We start from the raw sequence: 21,981 nt of genomic DNA on the forward strand, positions 1-21,981 counted from the left end.
CCACACCTCAGAATTCAGTCCAAAGCAAACCTGATAGTCTAGTCTCTCCTTACCCTTATCAGAAGTAGCTTACCATTTTATTTGGGGGTTTAAAACAGGAAGAGTTGTTCTCCTACTACCTGGAGACTAGGCTGCAATGACTGATTTAATGCAGTATCCTCATTTCAAAACCTAAGGTTCATTACAGTTAAGCAACTTGTCCAGGACAACACAGAAAAAGAAACATTTCTGTTCACCTTATGATCTTTGACTAGTATTTAAAAGAGCATTCCAGGGATGCCTGGGTGGCTCAGTGGTTGGGCGCCTGCCTTCCGCTCAGGTCGTCATCCCGGGATCTGCGATCGAGTTCGCATCGGGCTCCCTGCGAGGAGCCTGCTTTTCCCTCTGCCTATGTCTCTGCCTCTCTCTCTCTGTCTGTCTCTCATGAATAAATAAATAAATCTTTTTTTTAAAAAAAGAAGAGTATTCCAGTTCAATACACGTGATCTATTTAGTATGTAAGCATTGCAGAAAATTTAAGTGTTCCTGAGAAGCATTTTTCCCTTAAATAGCTAACATTTATTGCACTTAAGCACAATGCCAAATACAGTGTTAAATTCTGTCTGTAATATGTCACTTAATTTTTACAGTAGCCCTGGGAAGAAGGAGATTGTAGAAATCCCCATTTTATAGAAGAGAAAATAAAAGCTGAGATTTTAAGTAATTTATCAATTGTTAATATATAGTATCTTATCCAAGGTTTTGAATTCCAAAGCTCAAGCAGGCTCTTAACTTCTGTTACATGCCAAGTTACTCCACAGCATTGGAAGTATTTAAAAGGAACCCAGGACCAGACCTCAGAGGGCTTACACTTGCTGCTCCTACCTGTAATGCTATTTCTCTGATATCCACAAGGTTTAAACATGCACTTACTTCATGTCTCCGCTCAAATGTCACCTTATCAATAGCACATTTCTGACCACTTTGTATAAAATACCCCCCATATACTGATACTTCTTATTCCATTTACTGTCTTATTTTCCTACATAAAATGTATTATCATGTGACATACATGATATTTTGCATTGTATCTATCTTCACTCAGAAATGTAGTCTCAATGAAGTCAGGAGCTTGGTCTTTTCCCTGTAGTCCAGGACCTAGAAGAATGCTTAGCAGTAAATATTCACAGTAAATATTACAGTAAATATTCACTAAATATTTGTGGAATGAATGAGTGAGTGAATGAATGAATGAATCAAGCAAGCAAGTACATCACATTTTCATCATCATCCCAATATGATATTGTTCACAAAAGCATCTGGGGAACTCCAGGCAGTGTGATTTAAAAGGTATCTGATTTTTTTTTAAAAAATCCAGTTGAATAAAAGAATATTAAATTATCTCAGTGGCTGATATTTAAAGCATACAAGAACATCAACTTTTTCTTCAAGCACTGACAGCTGGCAGAAGAATGCATAAGTCTGCTCTCCTTGTCTGTCCTTGTGCTCCTTCCTCCTTGCATAGCTCTGTATATTTAAGAGTCATTGGGGACACTCAATCTGAGAAATGTAGAAGCAGCATTTCTTTTCCTTTTCATAAGCCAAACACTTATTCCCAGTGGGTAACATTTAGCAATGAAGTGTTTTTTGACTCTAGCACTTATCAGTGTTTCAGAAATATATGGTATAATTAAATTACTCAGAGGTTGTGCTTTAATCAAGAGCAAATTTAATGAATATTCAAGCTGTTCATTGTTAGGAAATGGGAAGAGACTGACGGAATATTTTCATTACAGCCTCAAAAGTCATCCAGAAGAGGGTGCTAATGTTCTTTGTGAAATATGCCATACACACACACACACACACACACACACACACACATACACACTCTCTCACACACACACTCAATAAAGCTTTCTTATGTAATTGATCAGGTAATACTAACTATATGCACTAAATGCTAAGAAGAAAATGTGTAGGAGCACCTGCGTGGCTCAGTTGGTTAAATGTCTGCCTTCAGCTGAGGTCGTGATCCCAGGGTCCTGGAATCAAGCCCTGTGTCGAGCTCCCTGCTCAGCAGAGCATCTGCTTCTCCCTCTCCCTCCCACTGTGCTGTCTCGCTCTCTCTCAAATAAACAAATAAAATCTTAAAAAAAAGAAAATGTGTAAACACAGGCAGTTCAAAAGTCAAAATCATTGCCTACTTATAGCACAAAAGTTTTTAAGATTTAGGATGGTTTATAAAATCTAACTTAGTCCTGCACCCGTTAGTTAACAATTGACAATACCACCACCAAAAAACAGTGTATTTTCTATCACCAGAAATTGCCCAACAGAGTTAATACTGTGATATTTCAGTAAACCGTGAACCTTTATCAAACTAAGAGATGAACAAAAAATATTTTGGCTAAAATTTAATATTATAGGCAATTATATATTTAAAATGAAAATTAACACTTTTCATTTGCTTAGTAGCATATTCTTTAAATGTGTTTCTTTTTCTTTTTTTTTTAAAAGATTTTATTTATTATTCATGATAGACATAGAGAGAGGGAGGCAGAGACACAGGCAGAGGGAGAAGCAGGCTCCATGCTGGGAGCCCAACCCAGGACTCAATCCCAGGACTCCAGGATCATGCTCTGGACCAAAGGCAGGCGCTAAACCACTGAGCCACCCAGGGATCCCCAAATGCTTTTCTTTTGATGGTAGATAAAGATGGATAGTAGTTATTGCTTAACTATAATTCAAGAAAAATCGTATTCTAGTTTCTGGTTATCTACCCCAGATGAAAACAGAGATTTGACATTAACATCTTTTCTGATTCACTTGGGTCAAAAATAAAATTTCAAAAAGGAGGCAGTTTCTATGAACTAAGTAGTTCTCAAAATTCTTTTCTACTTGTGCTTTAGTGATAGAAGTTGAAGATAGCCAGGGCAAAATCACCTTTCATTTATGTTTAAAATGTGCCCTAATTTTTCTTCCTTATCCTAGGTTTTCTGAGCTACTATCTTTATAATTCAAGCAATGTGTATTTTGATTATTTCTTTGAAGTGGGACAGTCATGTGAACTGTAAATTTTCTGTGGGCAAAATAAATGCAAATAAGAAGAGCTTTCTGTGTCTGCCTAAATGAGTTACTTATAATACAAATAAGAAAAGTCATTTTGAAAGCCAACTAAAGCTATTTTTACATTCCACTAGGCAGAGTAGCTTTGAGAAGACATAGGTATTGCAAAAAGCTCAATAGATGGATGGTCTTAAGTGAAGTTTGCATTTGTAGAGCTTGTCGAGCAGCACTCTATGGAAAGAAGCAATGCCTTTGCATGAAAGAGGAGTCAGTATAGGCATTCCTGTGTAAAGTGCACATGCCACTTTCACTCCTACGTGGGCTAGCAAGCTGAAGTGGAAGACTCAGACAGATGGAGGAGTTCAAGAACAGAGCAGACACTGAGCAGGCCTCTGATACTTAAAATGTCTGCCCTCATGCTAGAAGGCTTTGCACTGGCTCTCCTGAACTCATCAGCTGGGGGTGAGTTGATCTCTTGCATATTCATTCTCAGATCCATACTTTGCCCTTCTCTGCCTCATCAGCTATATTGAAAGACTCTACATATCCTGTGCTCCCTGGTCTTCTGCTTCTAGATAGCTTTAGCAAATGGGAGGCTCTGGTTGAAGTGTGGAGCGCTAAGGAAGGATAAAAGCCCGGATATCCCCCACTGTTCCTGGCTGTGTTTCAGATGGCAACTTCTGGAGTTGCTGCAATAGTGGGTGGCTCCAGTGCCTAGAGGTTGTCCCTCCCTTCCATGATCTCAGTTCAGACTAGATAGGCCCATCAGGTGACCTTGACTCCTGAACTCTGGTATCTCCTGCTTTTCTAACTCCAGCCCTGGGTGGGGGAAGCTGCCTTGCTCTTTCTAAACTCAGGTTTGTTCATAGTGCTCTTTGGTCCATTAGCTGTTCCATCCTTAAGTAAGCAATTCCCTGTATTGGATTTTTGGCTTTGGTTTGAAATACAGAACGGGCTCTTATTTTACTGAAATAAAAGACTATCTTTTGTGCTATAGGAATATTTGGAAAGTAATCACTGTTCCGGTTTAACCTGCATATTTTATTCTGCAGCTTCTTTAAATTAATATGGTTGGGCAGTGAAAAACAAGATTCAGTTAAAAACTATCTTCTCCACCAGTTTCTACCCTACTTGCCACACACAAAATGACCAAATACATAACTCTGAGGAACCTATGAAAATGTGACACATCTGGTGTGGCTATATTTAACACATATTCTGTATTATTCAACTCTTTAAAATGTCTATGGCTTATTAAATGCATCCATCAGAAAAGAAATAAACAACCCCCCAGCTTCACTCTTAATTAAGAGAGCTATGGACAGAATTATGCCTTACCATTTTGAATATATTATTCCATTGTCTTTTGCCCAAAATCTATCTGAAATGGGGATAGCAACAGTGTCTCCCCTGTCAGGTTGCTGTGAACATTAAGAGATACTTGAAACAATGTCGAACCCACATGTGTCACTGAGCAAATATCAGCTATTCTGCTGACTACAAGTCTTTGTCAATCTAGTTGTCCCTCCTTTATGGACTATGTATTTTAATCTGTAGTAGGATTTAGGAATTTTGCTTCTCTTTAATATTCTGCAGTTTTACAACAATGATTCTTTTAGATACAAATTTGTCTTTAGCTCCTTCTTAAATCTTAGGATAGATAACTTTTTTTTTTTTTTAATTCTGGGAAATTCTCAGCCATTTTCTTTTATGACATTAGGTCTCTCATATTCATTTAATTTTATCCTAAGAACTTCTATCAGACATATTTTAGACCCTGTCTTCCTATCTTCCCCGTCTCAACTTCTCTTATTATTTCTCTTTTATATATTCTACTAGGTCATTTCCTTAGATCTATATTCCAATATATACATTATTTTTTTCCTGTGTATTTATCTTTTCTGTTTCCTCTTTACCTATCTATACATTTAAAAAATAACCATTTTAAAGTCTCCTTTAGATCATTTTCTATTTCTCATTCTTAATGTATAAATTCTTTTTTTTTTGTACCCTCTCATACTGCATCCCAGTAATTCACTTCCTCCCATGGCTTAAATCTTCCCCTGGCAGCTCATCTGCAGTAGAGACTTATTTCCATGGCGTCCTGGGTTTGCTGAAATATAGTAATGGCCCTTGGGGTATGTTGGCTTTGCCTCTTCTGAGAGTCTGTGGTTTCATTATTTTGGGGTCAATTTTTATGTTGATTTCTCAATTAGGAGTTTTTGCCCCATACTGCTGGTGTGAATTTGGACCTTCTTATTCACATGATGGTGGGTTTGCATGTTAGGACATTACTTTTTTCTAATCTCAACCCTGGATATGCAACAAGCTTCCTTGATGCTTTCCACAGCTAGCAGGACCCGTGGCTTGCTGTAGGTATTTCAGGTCTACTTCCCTGAATGAATGGGGCTTGTGTCCTAGACTACCTCACTTCTCCTCACTGGTGTCCAAACCTCCAAACCCAGCTGAATATACACCTTGAAATTATGCCTAGAACCTATATCTGCTTCTCACAATACTCTTAACACATTTTAACCTAAGCTCCTTCTCACCTTTTGATCTGAGTTTGCTATAAGCTTCTGGAAATGAGTATATTCTGCTTTGGTTTTAAATTTGCGTATATATTCACATATCTTTTATTTTATTATATAATATTTTATAAATTCAGTTTCTAATTAAGGGTGTCCTTTCCTCAGTTTTATTCCCCATATTAACCATGTTGAAGGGAAAGATGCTTAATAATTGTAGAAAGATTCTTGCAAAGAGTATAGTCTATGCAATCTCAGAAACACCTGGAAAGGGGTATAAGTATAATCCATTACCAGAAAGAAAATAATGTGATGCTTAGCTGATCATGAATCCACAGAAGCTCATGGAATGATGCAAAATATTTCTTTTTCCATCAGATTATTTATTCATTTGACATACTTTCTGGCTCGAGGTAACGGAAAACTCAACTATAATTGGCTTAAACAATAGGAAAGATTTATTTTCTTACCTATCCAAAAGCTAAAAGTAGGGCCGTTTCAGGGTTGGCTGAGTGGCTAAATTTCATTTTTTGCTCCTGTTCAAATTTTCAAATCTCTTAGCTTCTCCTAATGGTTATGAAATTACTCTGGCAATTCTAGGCATGTCAACCTTAATATATATCAAGATGTAGGAAAGGGGGAAATAAAATTTATTTCTTCCTTAGGCCTCTCTTTCCGACAGCCAGGAAGAATTTCCAAAAGTCCTAATGGTGTAACCCTCATATATTATTGATTAGAAATGTACCATATGCCCACTCTCAAACCAATCACTGGCAAGGGAAATGGAATTACCAAAAACGGAAAAGATCAAATTAGACTCACTCTGAGATTGGTAATTAGTTCACACTTCCTTGAAATGCAAGGTTACCCAATGACTGAACAGTATGAGTAATCTGTTACCTTGGAAAGCAGGAAAATAGCTGTGTGGCAAAGTCAGGTCACTCAGAGACGGCATTAGGAAAAAATCTGGAGGTCCATTTTCTGGGCTCCTTTACTCTTCTGATTTCCATCCCTCTTTCCTCTTCCACCCGTAGCCCCTGCTAAGGCACAAGTAATCTTGGAGGCTACCATTATTTCTATTTCTCTTTAGTGAGAGTGAAGGTGGATCCTGATAGTTGAGGACCTCCTTGCAGCCTGTGTAAAACCTAGATTTTCAAAAACATCTTCAGACTGAACCATCTCTGGGATAGATAGGGGCTGTATTCATCACTGTCCTGTTTTTAGAAACGTGGTCTTTCAGAAGTCCCATGACATTGTCAAGAGGTGCATGCATAGGCCTCATTGGGTGAGTACAGTATAAAATGTCATGGCATAGTGGAATATTACCACTGCAGGGCAGTTAGTTGGTGATGTGTTGGTATGAATTGAATAGAGTTTCTTCCTGGTACAGATTGGAGTCCCAACTGGCACAGGCTGCATGGTTTGCATTATGAGTAATGAAAATTTTTCATTCACACAAAGGCTGTGTGGGTGATTGACAATGACTCCAAGACACTGTGGGTCATGGACCTTTTAACAATGTTCTTTGCAATGTTCTTTCTCTTGTTTCACGCACTGGGCATATCATGGGTATGGGACATTGCCTTCTTGGACAAGTGTCCCAGGGTAGGTTATTGGTATTTATCAGTCATGTCCCTTATTTCCCCACCTCCAGACACACCTCTGTGCTCTCTTTATATCCTCCATATAAAAGATTTGTCTCTTCTTTTATTTCCTTCTAGACTGCAGAGGACCATCCAGAGCACAAATCATAAGCCACAAGAAAAGCTATTTCTCTTTTCATGAGTGCAGGGAAAACTGCCTTTAACATTTTCTAGATGTGAGGGAGAACATTTGCTTTTCTTACCAGACTGTAGACTATGGGGGTGACTGCCCTGGCAAAATGGGATGAATGGCAGCCCAGGTGGCTCAGCGGTTTAGTACTGCCTTCAGCCCAGGGTGTGATCCTGGAGACCCCGGATCGAGTCCCGCATCGGGCTCCCTGCATGGAGCCTGCTTCTCCCTCTGCCTGTGTCTCTGCCTCTCTCTGTGTGTGTCTCTCATGAATAAATAAATAAAATCTTTAAAAATAATAAATAATAAATAAATAAAATGGGATGAATGCTTCTGATGCAGGAAAAAAGTGAAGACAAAGAGCTAAGTTTTTTAGATTAAAGTAGATTAAACATTTTTACCTGCTAAATAGATAATTTTTTTCTCTTGGGGCAACCAGGTGGCTCAGTCAGTTAAGCAACTGTCTTCGGCTCAAGTCATAATCCCAGGGTCCTGAGATCCAGCCCATGTCAGGCTCTCTACTAGGCTCAGTCTGCTTCTCCCTCTCCCTCTGCTCCTCCCCCTGCTTATGCTCTCGCTCTCTCTCTCTCAAATAAATAAATAAAAATCTTTTTAAAAAATTCTTCTCTTGCCAGTATTGATTGCTTTGTCTGTTGTGAATGTAATATGTCCTATATTTTTTTTAAAAAACTCAAAAAAAGGGCAGCCCCGGTGGCCCAGTGGTTTAGCGCCGCCTTCAGCCCAGGGCATGATCCTGGAGTTCAGGGATCGAGTCCCATGTCAGGCTCCCTGAATGGAGCCTGCTTGTCCCTCTGCCTGTGTCTCTGCCTCTCTTTCTCTCTCTCATGAATAAATAAATAAAATCTTTAAAAAAAACTCAAAAAAAAAAGAAAATCATGAGAAGTGAGGAGATGAAATATAAAGGGATAAAAGGTATGCAGTAGATCAGAACTTGCCCTATCTCACATATAGCACCAGCCTAATTAAATTGAACTTCCTTAGTCCAATAGGGATATAAAGAAATAAATAAGATTATCAAGGATGTAAGTCCATTTCATAACCTTTTTCTATCTCCTATAAGACTTTTAAACATTAAACAGCTGCTTGATAATGGTAGAACAGGTGTAGGACATCTGTCACACTTCCTCTGTCAAGGAGGAGTAAAAGGATTTTGCTGGAATTTTGAAGGAATAGTGTCAGAGTGTTAAATATGAATGTCAACAAAGACACATTTTGAGTCCACATCTATAAAGAGAGCTGGAAAATAGAGCCACAATTCATACTCAGTGGACCAGAGCCTGCAACTTAACAGCCTAATTACCAGTCATCCCCAAAGGAAGAAGGAATTTGTGGCATATTATTCTTTAGAACAGTACTGCTCAATTTTGGTTTTGATCAAGCCTAAAAATCTTGATGATTCTTTAATTTTTTAAGTTCAAAACAAATGCAATGTCATGATTAAAAACATAACAAAGTAGTGACAATTTTAGAATCTGTTCTTTAAAAATAATACTTTCTCTGAAATATGAATGAACTGAATTACCCTCTACCACACTTCAAAACTCACTGCTATGAAATAGCATCCTCACTTACTAGCTATCTGAAATTATACCTTTAGGGCTCTAATTTGTTTCACTTTAACCTGTATTGAATACAAACAACCTCTAAGAATGTTGAAACATATAAGCTCCATCAGTCATTAAAATTAATTGAATTAAAGTCAAATCTCTTCTTATTTTAAGTCACAGAATTAATTTAATAGCTCTACAAAACCACTGAGGCTTACACCTCTGTTTTACAGCTCCCTTTGTGTTTAACTTAACGCAAAGTCTATCTCGTTTCGTGTTTCTGCATTCCCTGCCACTAGGTTTTCATTCATTTAAAGATCACTCCAAAATTATCCCTCAGTAGATGGAAGGGGATGAGGGGGATGAAGAGACTGGAGGCTGAAGAGAGAAAAAACAAGACTGCTGAGGGGAAAAGCAGGCCCACCCAAACCAGTAAGGCCAATGTTGCCTCTTCTCTATGGCAGGTAGAAACTGACTCAAAGAAAAAAAAGTTTTTCTTTCTTTCTTTTTTTTTTTTAATTAGTTGTTTAGACCGAGTTTCTTCTTTAAATCAAAAGAGACTGACTTCTGTCAGGACAAGATGGCATAGATGAGTTCCTCCTTGCTCCTTCTCACTAGGGGTGAATATAAACCCCAGAAATGATGCAGGGGATAACAGAGGAGAATGCTAAAAGGGTGTAAGAGGTTATTGAAATGGTTTCCTCACAACATAGTGGCAGGTTGTCATCCAATAGGGGAAGATGTCTAGGACCTATCATTTCCCAAATCCTGACCTAACAAAAAAAAGTAGCCAGGAGGCGCGTTCTTCCTGCAGATGGAAAAGGAGTCCTGCTGGCAACATGAGGCAAATCCAAGTGCACTGGTAAGGAGGGTCCACTGAGAATCCCATCAAAAATAAGCAGCCTTTTTCTGCGGAGTCTGAGACTTTCCAGCCTTCATGGAGCCACCTGAGACCTGAGGAAATCCTTTCTGTGACCTCAAGCAGCACCAGCAGGAACAAGTGGGAGTTTGAGGAGTACCAAGTAAACCAAGCAGACCAAAAATAACAGCACAGGGCTTTGAAAATGAAATTTCCATAAAACCACAGCCCACAAAAGTAGACTCAGACCTAATTAAACCTGAACAAGTGATTGCCTATTAAAATGAAAGATTTAAATATGACTTAGAATCTCCTAACATTATAAACAAAATGTTCACAATCCAATGTGAAATCATGTATCTGTACAAAAAACAAGAAAATCACAACTTGAATGAGAGAAGGCAGTCAACAGATGCCATCATCCACCAACATAAATCAGATACTAGGATTATCTGATAAGGATTTTAAAGCAGCCATCATAAAAATGCTTCAACAATCAGTTATAAATTCACTTGAAACAAATTAAAAAATAGAAAATTTTAGCAGTGTAATAAAATTGATTTTTTTAAAAAATGGAAATTATAGACTTCAAAAATAAAGCACTAATAAATCATTCAATGGATGGGCTCAAAAATAGAATGGGGGTGACAGACAATAGAACTGGTGAACTTGTGGACACAACAATAGAATTCACCCAATCTAAATAAGAAAAAGTAGACTGGAAAACATGAACAGAACATCAGGAACTTGTGAGATAGTAGCAGGGGGGAGAACACCAAACACATATGATGTCACCATATCAACAAGTTAAAGAAATCATGTGATCATATCAACTGATACAGAAAAAGCATTTGGCAAAATCCAACAGCCATTCATGATGAACACTCTCAGCATTTAGGAGTAGAACGGAATTAACTTGATAAAGAACATCTACAAAAAAAAAAAAATTCCACAGATAACATCGAGTTTAATGATGAAATACTGAATGCTTACCCCCTAATATCAGGAATAAGGCAAGAATATTCACCCTCACTACTCTTACTGAACGTAGTATTAGAAGTCCTAGCCACCAAAGTAAGGCAAGGTAAAGAAATAGAATGTATAAAGGTCAGGAAAGGAAGAAATAAAATGACCTCTATTTGCATATGACAGGATTGTTTAAATAAATAGAAACTATACAAAATCTACAAAAATACTTCTAGAATTCATAAGTGAGTTTAGCAAGCTTTCAGGATATAAGATCATGAAAAAATCAACCACATTTTATATACTAACAATTAACATAGATAAATTAAAATTTAAAACAATAGTGCTATTACAGTCACTCCAAATAAAATTAAGTACTTCAAATATGCATTTAACACAACCATGTATGGAATCTATATGCTGAAAATTACAAAATGCTAATGAAAGAAATCAAAGAAGAATTAATGAAATGGAAAGACATACCCTATTCAGGGATTGGGAGACTGAACATAATAAATATGTCAATTTTTTCCATATTGATCTACAGGCATAATGCAATTCCTATCAAAATCCCAGCAAGGTTTTTTGTAGACACAGACAAGTTTACTTAATATTAATATAGAAAGGCATGGTGCCAAGAATAGCTAAAACAATCTTAACCAAAAATAGAGAGAGAGAGAGAGAGAGAGAGAGATTGGAGACATTACTCTTCCAGTATTAAGAATTACTGTAGAGCTGCAGTAATCAGAACAGTGTTACATTGGCAGAGGGATAGAGGCATAGATCAATGGAACAGAGTGGAGAGTTCAAGTACAAACTCATGCACAAACACCCAACTAATTATTGTCAAAGATCAAAAAGCAATTCAATGAAAGAAAGACGGCCTTTTCAACAAATGGCACCACCAGAACAATTGGATATCTGTAGACTAAAACATTTTTTAAAAAGAGTACCTCAGATTAATGGGCCTTATAAAAAAATTAACTTAAAATGGAACATGGACTTAATATAGAACGTAAAACTATAACACTTTTTAAAAATATGAAAATCTTCAGTATCTAGGGCTGAACAAAGACTTTACAGTCTTTAACACCAAAAAGCATGATCAATAAAGGGAGAAATCAATGTATTGGACCTCATGAAAAGCTTGTGCTCCATGAAAAAGCCCATGTGAAGAGGATGAAAAGACAAGCTGCACATTGGGAGAAAATATTTGCAGAACACATATCCAACAAAAGACTAGTAGTTAGAATATAATGATCTCTCAATACAAAATGTTAGCAATGGGGATCTCTGGGTGGCTCAATGGTTTAGCGCCTGCCTTTGGCCCAGGGTGTGATCCTGGAGTCCCGGGATCGAGCCCCACATCAGGCTCCCTGCATGGAGCCTGCTTCTCCCTCTGCCTGTGTCTCTGCCTCTCTCTCTCTCATGAATAAATAAATAAAATCTTTAAAAAAATGTCAGAAATGGAGGAGCCCTTACTGGTTGACAAGGTTGAGGAGCAGAGGGGGCATCTAAGGGGAAGACAGAGAGAGGTGGGTATGATTATAAAAGGAAAACATGAAGGATATTTGTGATGTTGGAACTGTTTAGTGTCTTGACTAGTAAACACAGATGAGTTTACTTTGATGAGTATCTACACAGGTGGTAAATTATAAAGAACTTGGTACACACATGTACACATTTGGATATACAAATGATCACAAATAAAACTGAAAAAACCTGAATTAGATCAGTGGATAGTATCAATGTCAATATCCTGGCTCTGATTTTTTTTAAATTTTTATTTATTTATGATAGTCACACACAGAGAGAGAGAGAGAGAGGCAGAGACATAGGCAGAGGGAGAAGCAGGCTCCATGCACCGGGAGCCTGACGTGGGAATCGATCCCGGGTCTCCAGGATCACGCCCTGGGCCAACGGCAGGCGCCAAACCACTGCGCCACCCAGGGATCCCTGATATTTTTTATAGTTCTGCAAACTTCCTCCTTTGAGGGTAACTAAGCAAAGCATACAAGATTGCTCTGTATTATTTCTTACAATTACATGTGAATCTATAATTATTTCAATAAAATTGCATTAAGGAAATAACATCTCAGTATCACATTAATAATTGAAGTTTTTACTACTGCGTTTACTTATCTCCTGTAACATGTACAAAAACAGCATCTTTACTAGAAACAACCAGCTTGGCAAGGACAACTGGCTCAGAGCAGAACATACTGTACTCCGTTACCAAGAACTCTGACTACAGGCAAGTCATCATTTGAATAGAGAATGAAAAATACATTTTAGAGTGTAGAAAGTCTACTCCTTTCATCTAATAATTCCACAGAGGGGCAACTCCAGAGTATCCTAGCTGTGTTTTTTAGAGGCAACACTGTTCATTTTCTAAACTAGGGAGAGCCTATCTATACCAGAACGTGATTCATTTTCTTATAACTTGACCCCAAAACATCACAGGCTGGAAGTTCTTGATTTAGTGTGCCTGTTCTGTAGTCTTAAACCTTTCCTTCAGTGGTACCCAAAGATCTAGCTATACAGTCTTTAAGCTTTTGTCAGAAATAAAGTTGACAGTTTGATGGATCTTTGTTTATATTTGTTCTGGGTCTCTTTATCAAGTGTTCCTAAACTTAAAGAAGAAAGGGCCTTTAGGTCAGCCATATGATTGGAAGGGGGAATGGCCATTGGCAACATTTCTGTAGGCTGCTTCTGCATAGCAAAAAACCCAAACATACTTGGAAAAAGTGGTATATGGAGATGGATAGCCTAAATACAGCCTGCAGGACAACTCTTGATGTTCCTGCCATTGATGCCAACTTCAAGGAGCATTATCGTTCAGTTTTATTCATGATAACTAAAAATAAGATGATATGATTATTAAATTTAAGTTGGGAGAAGGTATATTCTATGCAGAGTGAATAGCATGTTTGAAAATGTAGAATCAGGGCTGCCTGGGTGGCTCAGTGATTTAGCACCGACTTCAGCCCAGGGTGTGATCCTGAAGACTGAGGATCCCGCATCGGGCTCCCTGCGTGGAGCCTGCTTCTCCCTCTGCCTGTGTCTCTGCCTCTCTGTCTCTGTCTCTCTCTGTTTCTCATGAATAAATAAATAAAATCTTAAAAAAAGAAAAAATGTAGAATCAATAGTATATTAGAGATTCAAAGAGTTCCAAATGGAATTTAGTGGTAGCAGTGTTGTCAATATGAGGCAGAGACAAAGAGACTAATGGAAATACCATTGCCCAGTGGTTGGGAATGTGGGGTCTGGACCATGATGGGCTTTGTGTGCTGTGCTAAGGATCATGATCCTTATTCTTAAACTGACAGGAAACTGATAGATTATTTACTTTCTATTTGTTTTAAACTTGGGATGATAAAAAGAGAATTTCAATTCAGTTTATATCTCCCCTCCATGCATCTGCGCTCACTGGTGTTTTCTGCCTGAAATGGTTTTGCTTTCCATGCCCACCTGGCGAGCTCCTACTATTCTTTACATCTCGGTTCAAGAGTTCTGCTCCTTAAGCTTTCCTTGGGTTTTCCAGGCAAAGTTAGGGATTCTCTTCTTTACTGTCTCACGATACTGTCCTACCTATGGTCTATTTTTAATATCCTTACGCTTTCCTTTTATATTTTCTATGGTTTCCTCCTTCTGATTTTCTAATTTACCATTTCATTTTTCTTCAAATTTATCTTGCCATTTATCTCATTATTTACTTCAGTTATATTTTTTATACTTAGATTTCCAGTTGGTATCTCTTATTGGTTTCTTGTTCTTGCTTCATGTTCCTACTATGTCGTCCCATGTCTCCTGGAGGGTCTTTGGCATGGTTATTTCAGATTTTTGGATCATTTGTTTCAATAAATCTGCTTTCAGTGTTAAAAAAAATTGCATCCTGGCTAGACACTAGATTAACGATAATGCCTACACTCCTACCACACCTCTCAGGGAGCTAGAACACCTGTTTTCAAATTCCAGTGGGCTTAAAAATTAGCTGGGTTCTCTGTTAAACCATGCAGATTCCTGGGCTCCACTCTCAAGGAGCCTGGTTTAGTTGGTCCTGAATGGGTTCTAGAAAGCTGTGTGTGTTTAACCACTTAATTCTGATACCCCAGGCCATTGGATTATACTTTGAGAAGGACTGTAAGTGATTGCAATGTAAACAAAATTCTTTTTACTCCTGTCTTGTGACAGAAGATCTGAATGCACTTTCAGATGGAATTAACAATGTAGGTTCTAGTCTCCACTAGAGGGTAGTGTATAAAAACTTTGAGTTTTGAACAAAATTTGTGTAAATTGTGTGATTTTTTAAAAAAAGAATCAGAGGATTTAAAACATTTTTAATATGGATTTTTTTCACATGAAATGTTAAAAGATATTATTTGGAAAAGTGATTTATTCTTTCTTTGTTTTTCTCTGGTTTAATCAGACGACTTGCTCAGATTAAAATATTTCCTCATTGCTAACATACTGTTATTCTGTGTGTCATTATAGGACATTAGCAATAAGGGAGCCCACCTTCTGTATTTTACAATTGAAGGACAGAATGCCCAGGAGGAAACCAGTTCTAGATCTCTATACTTAGTAGCAGAGTTGAGACTAGATCCCAGGTGGCCTATCAATTCAACACCATTTCCTATAAACCATCTTACAAAAAAAAAAAAAAAAGATAATTTGGGAGGTGCTGAGAGTGGAAAAGGAATACTACATTATCACATTTTAGTTCCTTTATAGTTCCAATAAAAAACAAAATCAGAAATACTCATTTGAAACATCTTTGAGAGCTGTGAAGTAAACCCTGTTTTTTTTTCATTTGTTTTTATTAAGTTCCATTTGCCAGCATATAGTATAACACCAGTGCTCATCCTATCAAGTGCCCTCCTCAGTGCCCGTCACCTAGTTACACCCCCACCTCCCTTCTGCAACCCTTTGTTTGTTTCCCAGGGTTTGGAATCTCACATGAATAAATCCTATTTAATGACTAGAAATCTGATATATCTGCTGTTAGATGAAGTTCCTCATTTCACTTTTCCTTTTTTTCCACTGTCTTAGACTAGTTCTGAGTTATAACTCTTTGATTACTGCCTTGTCATCTTGTACGTATGATTTTATTGTTGTTTTATTTTTTTATTTATTTTATTTTATTTTATTTTATTTATTTATTTTTTATTGTTGTTTTAAATGGTAGAACTATAGCTTCCCAAGTAAGGACAACATGAATCAGGATTAAAAAGAACAACAGCAGGGTAAGCTTCCTTTGTTCATCTTGTTAAAATAAGAGGAACAGGTGTAAATGCTCCAGTTAATCAGGCAGTTTTTATGTTTTAAGTGGTCTTGGCTTTGAAAATGAAATCTGTGCAAAAGGGTTGAGCTTTCTCCTCCTCGTCGTCCTCTTCTTCTCCTTCTTTTTATTTCTTTTTTTTTTTCTTTCCTGACATGTGGCATTTGCTTTACTGAATGGCTTAACGTCTGGTGGAGTCATGTGCTTTTTTGGCATGGTTCTCTGCCCCAGGAGCTGCTAAAAGAAAAAACGGCCTTTTCTTAGAAGGCTGTGGACCACTTTTGATCTAGGGCCTAGTGTTTGGCAGGCCCAACAGTAGTATTATCCCTGTGAGGAAATAGCAATAGTATTATTTCCTTATTGTGATGGAGATGATTTCCTGAAATGAAAGACTTAGGAATTTAATTGGGGTATAAGGAAATCACTAGGCAGTAATTTGTATTTTCACCTTTTTAATGGGAATCCACCAGTCATTTCATGCCCTTTAAAGTGGCATCTCCTAAGCATCCTACCAATGTGTAACGTGGGTTATAAAACTCCAAATTCCCAAAGGTATATTATAATAGTTAAGTTCATAACTATTATAATACAAACTGAATTTGCCAAGCTCCTGGCAAGTGTTAAGCATTGGGCTAAGTTGTTTATCCATAAAATCTTATTTATCTTGCATAACAACCTTATTGTTATGCATTATCATCACCATTTTTACAAATGATGAAATTGAGACTCAGGTAGGGTAAGGAGCTAATATAAAAAGCTAGAGGTGGATGAGCGAGGCAAAGTATGAGTGCCTGCTCTTAACCATCCTGTATCCCATGCTTAATTTATATACAGCCCTTAGCAAGACAACACAGAGAGAAATGTATCCAGTGAATGTGCATGTGGATGACCATTTTAAGTTTTAAAATATGATGTGTATCAATATTCTCTTTAAGGTTAAGGTGTTCTCAGAAAGGGAAAAGGATTAATTATGAGCCCTACCTTAGCCAGTAAGAATAAACTTGCAGGAGCTGAGATAGGGTTAATGTCTCAGATAAAATTCAAGCCAGACCTGATTTTCATGCTCTATTTACTGTAGCAGACCAGATTCCTTCCTTCACAATCTCTGGAAATAGAATAAATAGCAAATGTATTTAAAGAACCAAAATCTAGATATGCTGTACACATTCACATTAGAGACAGGTGTTATTTCAGATATATATTAAATTACATTTCTGGGGCATCAAGGCAGGTGCCTCAATTCATAATAGTTTAAAGCTCCATCTTTAATGATTATTCTGAGCCCTCACTGAAACATGCAAGAGGGAAAAGAAAACCATTGGAAAGAAAGAAACATGGAAATTTCTAGGCTAGGGAGGCAGTAAGGCTTTGGGCTGGGTAGTAGGGGATCCAGTGTCACTGGTGGTATCTGAGATGATTCCAGATGTTACATAAATACATTTTTTTAAAGATTTTATTTATTTATTCATAGAGACAAGGCAGAGGGAAAAGCAGGCTCCATGCAGGGAGCCCAATGTGGAACTCAATCCAGGGTCTCCAGGATCACACCCTGGGCTGCAGGTGGCACTAAACTGCTGCACCACTGGGGCTGCCCTATAAATACATTTTTGCAAAGAAATGTTGGGGTACCTGGGTGACTCAGTGGTTGAGCATCTGCCTTTGGCTCAGGTCATGACCCCAGGGTCATGGGATAGAGTCCAGCATCGGGGCCCCCCGCATGGAGTCTGCTTCTCCTTCTGCCTATGTCTCTGCCTCTCTCTGTATGTCTCTCATAAATAAATTAAAAAATCTTTTTAAAAATGTTGTCAACAGTTGCATATTAATTTAGCAGAGATGGTGGTTGGTGGGAAATCTAGCACCTAAAACCAGTAATTTTGTGGATACTATTTCTTTGGACAAGGCCAAGTTTTGAGCAATGAGAAAATTTAAATTTGATTTTAACAAAAATATTAATTGAGTAATATTAATAGTGATAAACAGATATGGAAAAAATTTTGGAGATGCTATACAAGAGGGATTGGAGTTTGGGAAACTTTAATATGGCACAATCAGTGTATGACAAAAAGGCTCCAGTACTTGGGTCTAATTTCTGGTTGTGAAATGGACTAGCTACATGAACATGGGTAAGCCATTTTCACATCTCTAATCCAGAGTCATTTTGACCATAAAATGATTTGTTCTACCTCTCAAAGGATTTGAGAACACATACATTTGATAAATACTGACTGAGGACTGAATTAATAATACCTCTTACTAGTAAACATATGACTAGTTGACTAAAGTACATAAATACTGTCATGATTAATGATGAACTGAGTTAATTTGAATTAACTCCAGTGAAAGCTCTACTAAATGCATCAGTACTTAAACTAAAAGAAAACAGTTTGTAAGGGTAAATTACAATCGATATTTTTTATTTTTAAAGATTTTATTTATTTATTCATGAGAGACGCAGAGAGAGGCAGAGACACAGGCAGAGGGAGAAGCAGGCCCCATGCAAGGAGCTCAACGTGGGACTCGATCCCAGGTCTCCAGGATCACACCCCTGGCTGCAGGAGGCACCAAACCGCTGCGCTGCTGGGGCTGCCCAGTTGATATATTTTTTTTCCAGTTGATATTTTTTATATCAGCAAACATCAATGCAGATTTTCATTATTAACACTGAAAAAATTGCAACTGTGCACATTACCAGACTGGTCGAAAGATCACGAATAGAAGCTAGTTGGTTTCTCTTACATGGTAGTGCTGAGAAGGAAATTACCCTAATTTGATTTTTTTAAAGATTTTATTTATTTATTCATGAGAGATGCAGAGAGGTAGAGACATTGGCAGAGAGAGAAGCAGGCTCCCTGCAGGAACCTGATATGGGACTCGATCCCTGGACCCCAGGATCATGAACTGAGCCAAAGGCAGATGCTCAACCCCTGAGCCACCCAGGTGCCCCTGCATTTGATTTTTTACCTGACATAGAATATCTGCACATAGAAGAGCCACATTCATCTGAATGACCTTATATACCCAGGCCAACATAGAAAAAGTAGATTTGTAAACAACTGTTTTTGGTGAAAATTATATTAATGATAACAGTGATAATAATGATGTGGATTGCTCTCATTTATTTAGCACACAATGTGTGTGTATGTATGTACATGTGTGTATACATCAGATGATATGCTCAGTACTTTATCTCTAATTTTTCAATGTCTCTGAAAATTAAATACGAATGCCCCTAATTTTAGTTGATGAAGGTCAGGAAGGTTGAGTTTTTGCCCAAGGCCACAAATTCATCAAATGGCAGTACCAGGATTCAAATCCAGAACAATTTTGGCTCCAATATGCCAACTGTTTCCATTGTGCTACCCTGCTTTCTGATATAATAAAAGTGGGGAATTCTAAACAGATACAGACGTAAGAGAAAGAATTTTAAGTGTGAATTTAGCAGAATTTTCTTTAATGAGGATAGGGACTCTCAGGTTAAAAGAAATGTTGATGCAGTACTCATTGGTGGCCACTGTTAGGATTAGCCCAGGATTGAAAGTAAGTAATAAATTTTCACAGCTAAGGTCTCATCCCTGTTATCTCCTTCCAATTACTAGAAAGGTTTTCTCAAAAGTTAAGCTACTGAGATAATAACAGGGTTCTGAGTAGCTGCTCCCATACTTTTAGAACTTTTCAAACTCATATTTTCTGCAGCATCAATTAGCATCATCCAACAACATGACAATCTGACAGACTAGCCTGATATAGAAAGACTATGGGTGATTACTTGAATCAAACATAATTGTAGTATTTCCATAGTTCTTCTTGTCAAGGAATTGCCTATGAGACAAGTCCAATGGGAAAGGAGTTAAATAGTATTCTGGGTACATGATCGTCTGAATGGTTCTCAGATGTGTAGTGGCACCATTTAAATAGAATGGCTTGAGACATGGTTTGTCCTCATTCCACCTACTATGAATGGAGAAAGAAACTTACTCATACATTCACTCAAAATACATTTGGTGAGTTCCTATCTCACCAAATTAGTAATCACTGGAGAACTCCAGTAGGTGATACAAGAATCAAAGTCAGAGGAGTCCTCAATGGTAATTTAGACTTCACCTACCATCATCATAAAGACTGACTTTACGCTTGAAAGTGCACAATTTCTTCTTGTTGCTGTTGTCTGTGTATAATAGTGACTTTATTATACCATAGATGTCAGAACACTAGAGAGTCAGGAGGAAGTGATTAATCCCAATTTCTGTGCTTCCAAGCTGTAGGACCTGAGATAAGTGACGGAAACTATCTGGGATTCAGTATGTATGAGAATAAAATACAGCAAATCAGAGATCTAAATCCTGTTCCTCATCATATAAATTATATATATGTAATATATATATAATATATCAATATATATAAATATAAATGCTGCTTAGTCTCCTGTATGCATGAGAGGATCCCAGGGTTCAGGAGGCTGAAGTTAAAACATCGTTCCAAGATGGCAATCAAATTATTATCTGCTTTCCTACCAATCTCAGGTAGGCAGGAAGCCAAACCGAGTTTTACTCATTTCCCTATGCAGTTTCTCTAGTAGTCACTTGGGGGCGCCAGATGGTCTATTTTTGTTTATGTGAAGGCAAAAAATGCCCAGAAAAATTCTTTCTCTGTAGGACTATCAGAGAGTTCTCTCCTTTTTTGCTGTTTGTAAATATTTTCAGACTGCATTTAACCCATAAAAAGGTTTTTGGAAGAAGGGTCTGGAAATCTTGAAAATGCATTCACCTGGGGAGAAACTAAAGGAGAAATGAAACTAAGGAGAAAGGCTGAGACTGTGGATAGAGGAAGGAAACAAATGTGATACCCAGAAAAGTTTCATAAATGCCAGATTCGGAAACAAAGTCAATTAAGTCCCTTTAATGATAAGTTAAAGAACTGGTAGAGTCACTTGCATTTTCAACTGTTTTATCTACAAAATGAAGATGATGATTCTTTACCTGCCTGAGGAGTAAGGATGATGTGAATCACTTAGGCTAGCCTCTCCTTCCAACACCACAGATTCTGTTAAAGCCGCTAATCATATGGATACTATATTTACATATCAGGATCCTCTCTTCCCACTTGGTGAAGGATTCTGAGCTGAATGGATATATTTAGCCAAGATGGCAGGTACATGTTGAAGTTTGGAGAGTCTTCATGAACCACCGCCCTCGCTCCCTTGCACTGCTGCCCCCTTTTCTCAGCCATCCCATCTCTCTCTTGACTTGCTATAACAGCGTCCAAACTGGCTATCTTTCTTCCTCTCTTGCTCTCTCTACCTCATCTTGCATCCAACTGCCTGAGTACATCAAATCACATCACTCTCGCCTTTCAAACCCTTAAATGGCCATCCATTACATTTAGGATAAAATCTAAATTCTTTCCTTTAGATGTGTACAAAGTCCTATGTGATCTGGTGTCCACCTGCCTCTGGCGGACACTGCTGGTTAACCATCAAATATCATGTCAATTTTCCCTTGTTTCTTAAGAACACTCCAATTTTGTGTGTGACAGCGTGAGCTCAGTTACAAACTCTCAACTCTCTAGACTTGTTTGGAGTTAGGAGTGCTTACATGGCCCACTTCTATCTAGTGAAATATAGGTTGAAGACTTTTGGAAGGGTCCTTCTGAAAAAACTACTTTTTTCCCCATCATTTTAGCAAAGGAAAGTCTCAGCTTGCATGGGTCTTCTACCCTTCACCTGTCTTCTTCCTGCTTTGAATAGGAATGTAGTAAGTACAGGTACAGCAGCTATTCCATGATCGTGAGGATGAAGCCTGAATGCTAATATGGCAAAGCAAAGGATAAAAGATCTCCAGGTCCTGACAGCATAAAACGTAACACCAGCTAAGAGTGTCTACCTCTAGATTTTTGCTAATGTGATAATAATACAGCTATATTTGGTTAAGTGACTGTTGTTTGGTTTTTGTTTCAAGTTGCCAA

Source organism: Canis lupus, chromosome 19, assembly GCF_048164855.1.
Source record: "Canis lupus baileyi chromosome 19, mCanLup2.hap1, whole genome shotgun sequence".
Lineage (NCBI taxonomy): Eukaryota > Metazoa > Chordata > Mammalia > Carnivora > Canidae > Canis > Canis lupus.